General features: G+C 38.7%; 1 long non-coding RNA gene across 7 annotated transcripts in view; it reads right to left on the reverse strand.

The window, feature by feature from the left end:
* LOC307179901 overlaps positions 1 to 13,585 on the reverse strand; it is a 552,143-nt gene that overhangs the window by 217,013 nt on the left and 321,545 nt on the right. For 5 of the 7 annotated variants that reach the window (XR_013825591.1, XR_013825594.1, XR_013825595.1 and 2 more), the window contains 2 exons: positions 13,293 to 13,404; positions 10,636 to 11,394 (listed from right to left, as the gene is read on the reverse strand). This is a non-coding gene — a long non-coding RNA (uncharacterized lncRNA). The remainder of the gene's footprint in view (positions 1 to 10,635; positions 11,395 to 13,292; positions 13,405 to 13,585) is intronic. The other 2 variants (XR_013825592.1, XR_013825593.1) reach the window with 1 other exon arrangement.

Genomic DNA, 13,585 nt, shown 5'->3' on the forward strand with positions numbered 1-13,585 from the left:
CAAAAACCCCCCAAAGTTAGCAGAGGGAAAGAAATCATAAAGATAAGATCAGATATAAATGAAAAAGAAATGAAGGAAATGATAGCAAAGATCAATAAAACTAAAAGCTGGTTTTTTGAAAGATAAACAAAATTGATAAACCATTAGCCAGACTCATCATGATAAAAAGGGAGAAGATGCATATCAATAGAATTAGAAATGAAAAAGGAGAAGTAACAACTGACACTGCAGAAATACACAGGATCATGAGAGATTACTACAAGCAACTCTATGCCAATAAAATGGACAAGCTGGAAGAAATGGACAAATTCTTAGAAAAGCACAACCTTCCAAGACTGAACCAGGAAGAAAGAGAAAATATAAACAGACCAATCACAAGCACTGAAATTGAGACTGTGATTAAAAATCTTCCAAAAACAAAAGCCCAGGACCAGATGGCTTCACAGGTGAATTCTATCAAACATTTAGAGACAACCTAACACCTATCCTTCTCAAACTCTTCCAAAATGCAGCAGAGGGTGAAACACCTGCAAACTCATTCTACAAGACCACCATCACCCTGATACCAAAACAAGACAAAATGTTTCAAGGAAAGAAAACTACAGGCCAATATCACTGATGAACATAGATGCAAAAATCCTCAACAAAATACTAGCAAACAGAATCCAACAGCACATTAAAAGGATCATACACCATGATCAAGTTGGGCTTATCCCAGGAATGCAAGGATTCTTTAATATATGTAAATCAAACAGTGTGGTAAACCCTATTAACAAACTGAAGGAGAAAAACCATATGATCATCTCATTGATGCGGAAAAAGCTTTCGACAAAATTCAAAACCCATTTTTTATAAAAACCCTCCAGAAAATAGGCATAGAAGGAATTTACCACAACAAAATAAAGGCCATATATGACAAACCCACAGCCAACATCGTTCTCAATGGTGAAAAACTGAAACCATTTCCTCTAAGATCAGGAACAAGACAAGGTTGTCCACTCTCACCACCAGTATTCAACATAGTTATGGAAGTTTTAGCCACAGCAGTCAGAGAAGAAAAATAAATAAAATGAATCCAGATCAGAAAAGAAGAAGTAAAGCTGTCACTGTTTGCAGATGACACGATACTATACATAGGGAATCCTAAATATGCTACCAGAAAACTACTAGAGCTAATCAATGAACTTGGTAAAGTAGCAGGATATAAAATTAATGCACAGAAATCTCTTGCATTCCTAAACACTCATGGCGAAAAATCTGAAAGAGAAACTAAGGAAACACTCCCATTTACCACTGCAACAAAAAGAATAAAATATCTAGGAATAAACCTACCTAAGGAGACAAAAGACCAGTATTCAGAAAATTATAAGACACTGATGAAAGAAATTAAAGATGATACAAACAGATGGAGAGATATACCATGTTCTTGGATTGGAAGAATCAACATTGTGAAAATGAATATACTACCCAAAGCAACTTACAGATTCAATGCAATCTCTATCAAACTACCAATGGCATTTTTCATAGAACTAAAACAAAAAATTTCACAATTTATATGAAATACGAGACCCCAAATAGGAAAAGCAATCTTGACAAAGAGAAACGCAGCTGGAGTAATCAGACTCCCAGACTTCAGAATATACTACGAAGCTACAGTAATCACGACAGTATGGTACTGGCACAAAAATAGAAATACAGATCAATGGAACAGGATAGAAATCCCAGAGATAAACCCACACACATATGCTCACCCTATTTTTGATAAAGGAGGCAAGAATATACAATGGAGAAAAGACAGCCTCTTCAATAAGTGGTGCTGGGAAAACTGGACAGCTACATGTAAAAGAATGAAATTAGAACACTCCCTAACACCATACACAAAAATAAACTCAAAATGGATTAAAGACCTAAATGTAAGGCCAGACACTATAAAACTCTTAGCAGAAAACATAGGCAGAACACTCTATGACATAAATCACAGCAAGATCCTTTTTGACCCACCTCATAGAGAAATGGAAATATAAACAAAAATAAAGAAATGGGACCTAATGAAACCTAAAAGCTTTTGCACAGCAAAGAAAACCATAAACAAGAAGAAAGGACAACCCTCCAAATGGGAGAAAATATTTGCAAATGAAGCAACTGACAAAGGATTAATCTCCAAAATTTACAAGCAGCTCATATAGGTCAATATCAAAAAAAACAAACAACCCACTCCAGAAATGGGCAGAAGACCTAAACAGACATTTCTCCAAAGAAGATATACAGATTGCCAACAAACACATGAAAGGATACTCAACATCACTAATCATTAGAGAAATGAAAATCAAAACTACAATGAGGTATCACCTCACACCAGTCATATTGGCCATTATCAAAAAATCTACAAACAATGAATGCTGTTGAGGGTGTGGAGAAAAGGGAACCCTCTTGCACTGTTGGTGGGAATGTAAACTGATACATCCACTATGGAGAACAGCATGGAGGTTCCTTAAAAAACTAAAAACAGAACTACCTTACGACCCAGCAATCCCAGTACTGGGCATATACCCTGAGAATACCTTAATTCAAAAAGCGTCATGTACCACAATGTTCATTGCAGCTCTATTTACAATAGCCAGGACATGGAAGCAACCTAAGTGTCCATCAACAGATGAATGGATAAAGCAGTTGTGGCACATATATACAATGGAATATTACTCAGCCATAAAAAGAAACAAAATTGAGTGATTTGTAGTGAGGTAGATGGACCTAGAGTCTGTTATATGGTGAAGCAAGTCAGAAAGAGAAAAGTAAATACCATATGCTAACACATATATATGGAATCTAAAAAAAAATGGTTCTGAAGAACCTAGGGGCAGGACAGGAATAAAGAGGCAGACGTAGAGAACGGACTTGAGGATATGCGGAGGGGGAAGGGTCAGCTGGGACAAAGGGAGAGAGTGGCATGGACATATATACACTACCAAACGTAAAACAGATGGCTAGTGGGAAGCAGCCGCATAGCACAGGGAGATCAGCTCGGTGCTTTGTGACCACCTAGAGGGGTGGCATAGGGAGGGTGGGAGGGAGGGAGACACAAGAGGCAGGAGATATGGGGATATATGTATATGTATAGCTGATTCACTCTGTTATAAAGCAGAAACTAACACACCATTGTAAAGCAATCTTACTCCAATAAAGATGTTAAAAAAAATAAAAACACAGTTGAAGGAATGAACAGCAGACTAAGTTATATAGCAGAATTCATAAGTGATCTGTAAGGCAGAACAATGGAAAACACCAACAGGACAGCAAAAAGAAGAAAGAAATTAATAAAAACAGTTTAAGAGGTCTGTGGATAACATTAACCATGAGAACACTCACATTATAGGGGTCCCAGAAGGAGAAAAGTGAGAGAAGGGGATTGAAAATATATTTGTTGAAATTATAGCTGAAAACTTCCCAACTCTGAAGAAAGAAACAGATATTCAAGTACAGGAAGCACAGAGGGTACCAAACAAGTTGGACCCAAACAAACCCACACCAAGACATAACACGATTAAAATGGCAAAATGTAAAGACAAAGAGAGAATGATCTAAAGGCAACAAAAGATAAATAAATAGTCATATACAAGTTATACCTGTAAGGAACTCAGCTTATTTTTCTGCAGAAATTTTGCAGGCCAGAAGGGAGTGGCATGACACATTCAACGTGCTGAAAGGAAAAAGCCTATAACCTGGGATACTCTACCCAGCAAGATTCTATTTAGAATCAAAGGAAATATAAAGAACTTCTAGGACAAACAAAAGCTAGAAGAGTTCATCAATACTTAACCTAACCTAAAAGAAATGACAAAGGGTATTCTCTAAATGGAAAAGAAGAAAGAATTCATAGGAAAGGGAAAAATCCAACTTGGAAAGGCAAATATATAGTAAGGACTGAGAATCAACCACCTAAATAAGCCAGTACAAAGATTGAAAGATGAAAAATAGTTAAAGCAACTAAATATCTAAAGCAAATATTAACAGACATAAAGGGAGAAATTGACAATAATACATTAATAGTAAGGGACCCTACCTTCATCATTGGTCAGATCATCCAGACAGAAAATCATGACCACATTGTTAGATACTGTACTATATGCATTTTTCAAAACTCATAGTTATTCACCATAAAGGGAGAGTCTTATTTTAGGTTAATTTTTACCTGCTTATTTGTCAGGATCAGTGTCCCAAGAACAAAATTCTGTCTGTGGCACTATCTGAAATTCAAGGAGTGCCTTGGGACATGGGGTTGTTAATTATCCCAGTTATTTACAGATCAGGCAAATCAGCAACAACCAACCAATGACTCAAAATGAAAATAAGTAAATACATTAAAAAATTTTATGTTCAAATCACATATATAAAATATCTGGGCTTCACTGGTGGCGCAGTGGTTGAGAGTCCGCCTGCCGATGCAGGGGACACAGGTTTGTGCCCCGGTCCGGGAGGATCCCACATGCCGCGGAGCGGCTGGGCCCGTGAGCCGTGGCCACTGAGCCTGCGCGTCCGGAGCCTGTGCTCCGCAACGGGAGAGGCCACAACAGTGAGAGGCCCGCGTACCGCAAAAAAAAAAAAAAAAAAAAAAAAAATCCAGAAAACTGACTCCAAAAACACTCAATGAAAAAATAAATCAAAAGACAGACAATGAAATAAAAACACAAAATTAAGCCATAATCAAAGTACTATGATCAGTACCAGTAGTTATTTGTAGAATGGCCATGAAGGTAAGATGGTAAGAGACAAAAGAACAATTTATCCCCTAAACTTTTATGAAGGATTGAAGTATGATGATCTGTATGGCTTGTTAATACAGACAAAAATACCACAAGGACCCATTTCTACCTCAACTCCTGGGTCAGAATTAAAGGAGAGAGGTACCAGCTTATCTCCCTTTGTCCAACACAAATTTGTATCTTGCTTCACAGACACCCCTCCAGTTCAGAGAACAGCACCCAAGCATATGATACTTACCATCTCCCACCCTCTCCTCTGCACAATAACAAAAGATACATAACTTTTTAAAAGCAACAAAATAAAATCATGTCAATAAGCAAAATTTTCTGGGTATTATGCATAAACCTAAAAAATTGGTAACTTACGGAGGATTCAAAAGTATTTTTTAAAGAATGAGGGTATCCTAGGCTCAGGAAGAAAGACAGAGCTTCAATACCTGAGAGTCAAAAAATTTGAGCTTCAGTAGGGTAGAGCATGAGAAGCAGTGGGGAACTGTGGAAGGCCTAAAAAAGAAGCCTTGAAATAGGAGAGAACAGGTTAAAGGATTTTGGATGGTGTAGGGAAAAGTTTCTACAAAAAGGAAAAATACTCCACAGGCATGACTACCCTGAAAGTCTTATTCCCATTTCTGTCAGGCAGCTTTGGGAAAGGGAATATGAATCTCAGAAGAAATAATGGGAGGATTTTTCATGGGACCCTCATTTCTTAAATCACACCTCTGAAACAAGTACTCCCTTGATGTACCCCGGGGGTCTGTACTCTAAGGAAAGCATCCCTCTGCAAGTAACTAAACACTCCCAATGCACCCACAGTGCCATGGTCTATGTTGTACATGTCATATATTACTCCACTCACAGTGGGGTCAATCACATCTAATTGTACCTGACTGCTACTCTCTGGAGGAGGATACCACACAAAGAATGTCTAGTGAGGACAACCCTGCCTAAATATGCACTCATGCTCGTCTGAAACAAACACTAAATGTTTTCAGGCAGTGAGTGGCCACTGACATTTGTCCAAAGGACCTGTGTAGCACCCACCCCACTGTCTTTCCTCATGCAACCCTCCTGAGTGTTCTCCTCTCTCATGTTGCACGTTTTATGTGACAGTTTCCAGAACTGAAAACCTTTAAAACTTTTTCCTAGGTTTTCTTGCTCATGGAAGAAATATCCTTGCATTCATTATCTTACTCTTTTTTCCCATTCTTTTAACAATGTACTAACAAGCAATTTACATTACTCAAATCCAGTTAGGCAGAAAATACACTCCATCACATCAACCCCAGCTTTATCTCTCAAAGATTTGAGGCCCTCTACCTGAGTTTCTTACCTCAACTCTAGAACTATAGAATAAGCAGTGAAAACACACAAAATCCTGAAAACAAAGTGGGAGAAAATGGCCTTTTATTGGTGGGGTGGAAAGAATAGAAATCCCTTTTCTTTTTAACACTCTGGAGTAAAAAAAAAAAAATTACTTATCAGGAGTGATCTACAAGACATATATGAACTTGGGGCCTAAGGATGCCCTTATATTCCTTTCAGCACCTGGGTTTTCTGACCCTCTTCCTGGAGTAAGGTCATTTTGAGCATGTTCTTCCATTTTTTATCTAAGACACATGCTACTATGGGCCTGTGTTTCTCTGGAATACTGAGCGTGGGACACCAAGGTATAGGGAAACAAATATGGTGAATGGATTCCGGAGTCTGGGAATTATGGGATGTTTTTACTCTAAAAGAGCTGGTAAAAAGATTCTTTTGACATAGTGGTACTATTCTGTATCTTGAATTTTATCACTATTATATAAATTTCACATTCATCTAAACTCATGTAAGTGTTCACTAAAAAGAAGCTATAGTACTGTGTATACACTGAAATGTTAAACGGTACACACACACAAACACACAGCTGAAAACGTTGGAAGGAAGTTCAGGTGAGAAGATTCCAAGTCTTAAACTGGAGGTTTTTTTAGAACTTGACGACTATGGGCTGAAGATCTTTTAAATAGGGAAGTAGACAAGTATGGGAAACATCATACTTAGTTTATAATTTTTTATTGAAACAACCATGAAGACTGAGATAAAGGAAATTGTCTTGATGTCTGAAAGTCTTGAAATCTTCCTTCTTTAATAGGAAAAATACCTGGCCTGTATTAATAGCCACAGGAAGCCCCACATTTTTCCAAAAAGTACAGTCATCCTTTGGTATCCACAGGGCGCTGGTTCCAGCACCCCCAACGGATACCAAAATCTGAGGATGCTCAAGTCTCTTCTATAAAATGGCATAGTATTTGCATATAACCTATGCACATCTTACTGTGTACTTTGCTTTTTGCTTCTTGTTTTGTTTTGTAATTGAAATATAGTTGATTTACAATGTGTTAGTTTCTGAATCAGCAAAGTGATTCAGTTTTATATATATGTGTGTGTGTATATATATATATATATATATATATATATATATATATACACACACACATATATATATGTACATATGTATGCTTTTTCATATTCTTTTCCATTATGGTTTATCACAGGATATTGAATACAGTTCCCTGTGCTATACAGTAGGACCTTGTTGTTTATCCATTCTATATATAACAGTTTGTATCTGCTAATCCCAAACTCCCAGTCCTTCCCTCTCCCAACCCCCTCCCCCTTGGCAACCACAAGTCTGTTCTCTATGTCTGTGAGTCTGTTTTTGTTTTGTAGATATGTTCATTTGTGTCATACTTTAGATTGCACATATAAGTGATATCATATGGTATTTGTCTTTCTCTTTCTGACTTCAATTAGTATGATTCCGTATACTTTAAATTATCTTTAGATTATGTATAATACCTCATACAATGTAAATGCTACGTATATAGTTGTAAATACAATATAAATGCTCTATAAAGTTACTGGTCCTCAGAAAATTCAAGTTTTGCCTTTTGGAACGTTATGAAATTTTTTCCAAGTAGTTTTGATCTGTGGTTACTTGAACCTGTGGCTGTGGAACTCATGGATATGGATGCCAACTGCATCAGGATTTTCAAGAAGACTGTAACTCTTCTCAACACTATTAGCCCTTATAGTCCTCTTCCCAACTGATTGTCTGAAGGCCCACTGGCCACTTTATGTCTCTGTCCTCTCTGTGCAGATTACCCCAAATAAGGAAATACCACTTTCCCCTCTATTGACCACAGGAGAGAAAGAAAATCATAATAGAGAGGGTCCAATCTCCTACTGACACTGCAGATGTGATGAGCTCTGTTATCAGAGAGCTTGACTGCAGACCATTGTCCAACTCAACCTTCTCTTTTACTTCCATGTTGTCTTGTGCTAGGTCATTCTCAATTTAACCTAGCAGGAGTGCAGAAGCACAAGCAGCAGCCACAGTAGCCATGCACTGGTTTTAGGTTGGTAGAGAGTAGCAAGTTAGACTAATTCTCACAGACGTACCTGTGCACATGCACGATCAGTTTAACAGGCAGCTGCAACTCCTTTCAAACAAACAGATGTCTCAGTCTCTGATCTGAGCTTCTCACATTCAAGGATAATCAATACTGGCAAAAGCATCATTTACAATGTCTTCAATTTCTCCTTTTTCCCCTTAAAAAAATATACTCAATTTCTTATTGGTGATTTCTGGAAACCTCCCAGGGAAGAGAAATCCTCTCTACATAAAGCATTATGGCAACAGTTATTTTTTTTTCTGATTTCCATCAACTCCTATTCTCCTGTCTTGGGGATATAGTATCCAGCTTGACAGCCTCTTTGTTTGTTTGATCCCCTTTCCTTCCCATTTCTTAAACCAAAGTGTCTCAATATTTCCATGAATTTTCATCACAAAAATCCCCTGAAACAGGACAGAACTATACGGGCTGGAGGTAGGTATGGACAGTAAGAAAAGATCAGCAGGAAAAACTGGGATTGCCTTCCATGCCAAGGCAGAAGGGAAGTGTTGGAGCACTGAGCAATTGCGGATTGATTCTATCCCTTCCGAATACAGGACTTCACTCAAATAGTGCTTTATCAGAGAAGCCTTCCCTGACTGCTCTATGTGAAACTGCCCCATCCCCTCCTTTCTGGAGCACTGCCCAATCCTCAATACACTTTAATGTTTCTCCACAGTACTTTGGGCTGTTGTGCACAATTCACATTCTATTCATTTACTAGCTATTGTATATCTGCACTAACAGCTTCTTGAAGTTTTGCCTCTCCTGTTCTACTATATTTGTAGCACCTCACACATGGACTGGCATACTGTGCTTGGTAATTTTTCAATTGAAAAATCGGTGGATATTCCATCTTGTCTCAGCTGCCACATCCATGTCCAATCTTGGTCTTTCAGATGTCCTGTGGTATGTAGGACCTAAAGCCATGTTGAAATTCCAACAGAGAGCCCGACAGGGAACCCTGTTGCTTCTATGAAGACGGAGTGGCATTATATTGCCGAGTATAGAGAACACCATGTTGACAGAGTCTTGCTGTTGTCTAAATCAGGGAATTTTTCTTAGCAGTATTTAGGTAGGGCTATATTCCCAGTGCATGCCTCCTCCTCGGTGGCCATATCTCTTTACAATAAAGGGTTACAGACGACTGAATGACTTATTTGGGACAAATTTTCCTCAGGGACTTCAGTCACCAACAAAGTTGTACTTGTTGAGCATTACTCTAATCAGAAAGGCACACTTCATAATACAGTATATGTGAATGGTATCTTCCTAAATAGGGCACTGCACACACCATGGCTCAAGGTAGCTTCTCTGCCCAATACACCTTATACCAATGTAGCTCTTCTCATACCTGCCCAATCTCCACTGCCATGGCATGACATTCGTCATTTTTCCATAAGAACTTGGCATTGCCCATCCTACTTCCTGCCAGATTTCATCTCCACCTGAGTAAGTTTCTCCTCACCTACTCTATGAATCCTTGGATGTTTTTCATGCCCAAAAGAGAATAAGCCCCTTCCTGGTGTTCCTTCTTCATTTAAGAAATATTTTTATTCTCTCTAACCTGTTATCTTTCAAGTTGTAAACCCAAACAAAATAAAACAACAAGAACAAAATACTTACAACGCTCCATGGTACCCCCAAATTCCTTCATTCCAAATCCACATAATATTAGTGAAAACACACTAAAACCCTTAGGAAGGAAAGGGGAGATCAGCCATGGGGTGCAAATACTGAGAGGGCAGAAATCCAATTTCTTTTTCTCTTGAGAAGAAACTAACCACTTAATATATCGCTGTTCAATTCTAAGAGAGAGATGAACTTAAATCCTAGAGATATCCCTTTCCTCCTCTCAGCTCTAGATTATCTCGGCCCTTGATGAAAGGTCTGGTTGTTGCTAATGTATTTTCCCAATTTTCCACTCTGTGACACAGGTGCCTAGCACTCTTGACTTTCTGATGACCAAATGAACTTCAAAGAAGATGAAAGAGAGCATGTAAAGGTGTCAGGAGACCACAAACAAGTCATAGTCGAAGAGAATGAGAGCCATGTTATGCCATTCCTACAGAGAGAGAGAGGAAAGAGGATTTGGAAACACACTTCCAGCTAAGTTACTTGCTATGGAGAAAGGAAAAAAAAAGACTTAGGGAAGGTACATATAAACTGGACTTTCCCAAGTCTTTTTTTTTCTTCCAATAGACTTTCAATAGTTCCCATTTCACAAAACTGTTAGCACTTTCACAATTTCAATAAATATATCTGAGCCATCTGTGACCCAAGTATCTGACCGTGATAAGGATTTTGCTATGGACTAAATACCCGGTCACTTCTTTCAGCTCTGACAGCCTTTTGGCTGGTACTTATTTCTACCTCAGCCATACCCTACAGCCAATTATCATTATATAAGGGAAGTGTAATGAAACAGAGGATGTTCTCACCTGGTGAACAAAGAAAACAGCTGCATCCCTTCGTGCTTGTCTTTAGGCAGCAGAGTAGGAATTCAGAGTTCTTTGAAGTGGGCAGTTTAGTACTGAACCCAGCTGTATAGTAAACTTGAGTATTTTGGTTCTGCTAGAGACCAGAAGACAAAAATAATATATTCCCAACTTGCCGAGTCCCTAGGCTGACTGGTCCTCTTCTCTTTGTGGGACAAGAGGCACCTACTCTGTCCTCCCAACCCCATTGCTGAACCTAACTTTCATCTTTGACCTTGGTGTCTACAAGAACCAAAGCAGGGGGAGAGAGATAAATTAGGAGTTTGTAATTAACAGATACAAATTACTACATATAAAATAGATATACAACAAGGACCTACACATATCTGGAGTAGTGAGACTTTCTGTGTAGGGTGATCCTTAGATAGTGTGAAGGAGGAAAGGAGATACCATAAGTAGTAGACACAGGTTGTACGTGGGTAATAATGTTGAGAGACAGATAGAGAAATTTCCTTCTTTTGACCACAACCTAAATTTTTGCCAAGGAGTGAAGTGGGAGTGAAACCTGTGGCTCTCTGAGATGCAGGAATACCAAAACCCCTCGTTTTCTATAACCACTGATTTGGTTAAAGAGGGCTTACCTTTGCAGAGCATCAAGATTCTTGTTCCCACAGAAGAATGTAAAATTTATAACTTGCTTCCCACGTACTGTTCTAGTTCTATAGATGGTCTCCAACTACTGGCTATCTTCTTTCTCTCCCTCTGTGTGCAGGGTTAAGAATAGAAATCCAAAGGTGAATAAGAGAAAAAAAGTCATATTTTATCATTATCAAGAGTTCTAAAGTGTAGTTCCTCCTTGCCCATCCATTTTTCACATAACTAAAAAATAAATGAATAAGCATACACATAATAAATCAATAAATAAGAGTTGAAAAGTATATATCAGACTGACAAAGCTTCATCTAACTTAACCATGGTTAACCCCGAGTACTTTGGTGACTTCAAAGATGATTGAAGGAGAATCCAAGAAAGAGGAAATTTGGTTCTGCAGAGAGAAATACCAATGGGGAGACACAGGGGTATCATAACTTACCTCATGTTGTAGTCTCATATGCACAGTCCCCTTTTTAATCAACTTTTAAACTCCTCAAGAACATACATATGAAGATTTTCCTAGGGTGCCCTAATTCCCTGTCTTACTCCTTAGAAGGCACATTTGAGGGTCCCTTGATGTGGCCCAGTGCTGAAAAGATGGTGCCTTGGTTCAAGGAAAGATTCAGGTAGCCATACCTCCTCTGGGACCACCATGTATATTGTACCTGTTGTACATTACTTCATTCCAAGATGTGCCAATCATATTTTTACGCACATGAATGGTACTTCCTGGAATGGGGTACTGCACACAGAATGGTTGAAGGTGGCAATCTTATCCATACTCAAACACTCCTCACCATGCCATTTCAGTCAATACCCCAACACTCTCAGTCCATGATGGGTCAGAAGAATAGACCCAAAAGCATGGAAAACAATCATTTAGCTCCCCTCTACCTTTTACCCACCTCTGAATATATATCCCCTCCCCTACTATGCTTCTAATGGGACAAACTTTAGAACTGAGAGAGAATAAACTTTCCTCCCCCAACCTCTACCTCTGCGACTTAGAATATTTGTCTGCATTACTGTGCTGAGTTTCAATTTAATATAGTTGTCACATGAAAAGCTAGTTTGCATTCCCCAAAAGTGAGCTGCTAAGTAGAAAGGACCACTGCACTCACCCATCACATGTAGATATCACAGGCCACATAAAGATCCAATTGGAAGAGAGCTGGACAGAACTCTCACCTTCTTCGCAACTTGAATTTTCCTTACACTAGCAAATGAGCCTGACTGGGGCATCCTCTGGTCGAGGACGGAGGACTGTAGTAGCAGAAGCAGCAGCCACGTACCTCATTTAGAAGAAGAAGGCAGTTTCTCCCTCCGCGTCTTCCCTGTGCCCAACCCCAATCAGTTTACCAGGCTACTTAGATACTTCCACCACAGTACTTGGTCTTGGAACTGGATCATGGCCAAGGAAACATCGTTCAGCCAACAAAACTACTCAAAATATCTCAAGTCCTTCTCTTGAATTTGTTGATCTCGATGAAAGAGACTAAAGGTATAATATACTCCACTGCAACATTTATATATACCACCTTCCCTTTCTATATACTTCTCTCATACCCCAAAGTTTTTCCCTGGATTGCTATTTCCGTCACCACAATGGACACCTGATACCTTACAATAAAACAAATATACCTATTTGTCAACCACCCGGCCACGTGCCATTTCTCCTTCTCTTCCTCTGTCTCCTCTTTCACAATAACTTCAAAGAAGTCATGGCCACAGCCGGACACATCAGGGGTAGTTGAACCTAAGAGCTCAGAGAAGTCCCAAACTCAACAATTCTCTACCTCTTTAGTACTCAAGGTCCAATTCAAAGGGAGAAACAACAGTAATTTGAACAAGAAATATATAATATAATAAGTTATTAACTAAACTAGGAGATTCAAGTAATGAGGGTTGGCTAGCATAAACTAAATCGAATTTTAAAGAATATAGTAATACCAGATATATAACACCAGATATATCATTATATAAAATTATATACAGCAGCCACTAACCATCAGGCAACATCTGATTTATCTCAGTGAAGGTGTCTGGTCAGTTTGTTGGTTGTCTTTTCTCATTCATGTTGCTATTTTCCTGGTTCTTGGTATGACAAGTGATTTTCTACTAAATATAAAATGGACATTTGGAATATTAATTATATAATGAGATGCCTTATCATATTTACTCTTTATTTGTTGTTAAGCAAGCAGTCTCTCCGTTGAGGGGCAGGTAAGTATACAGGTTCAACTCCCCACCGTGCCCTGCCAACAATACACTAGCAAAAGAGGGACACTGCCTCACACTG

Source organism: Stenella coeruleoalba, assembly GCF_951394435.1.
Source record: "Stenella coeruleoalba genome assembly, chromosome: X".
Lineage (NCBI taxonomy): Eukaryota > Metazoa > Chordata > Mammalia > Artiodactyla > Delphinidae > Stenella > Stenella coeruleoalba.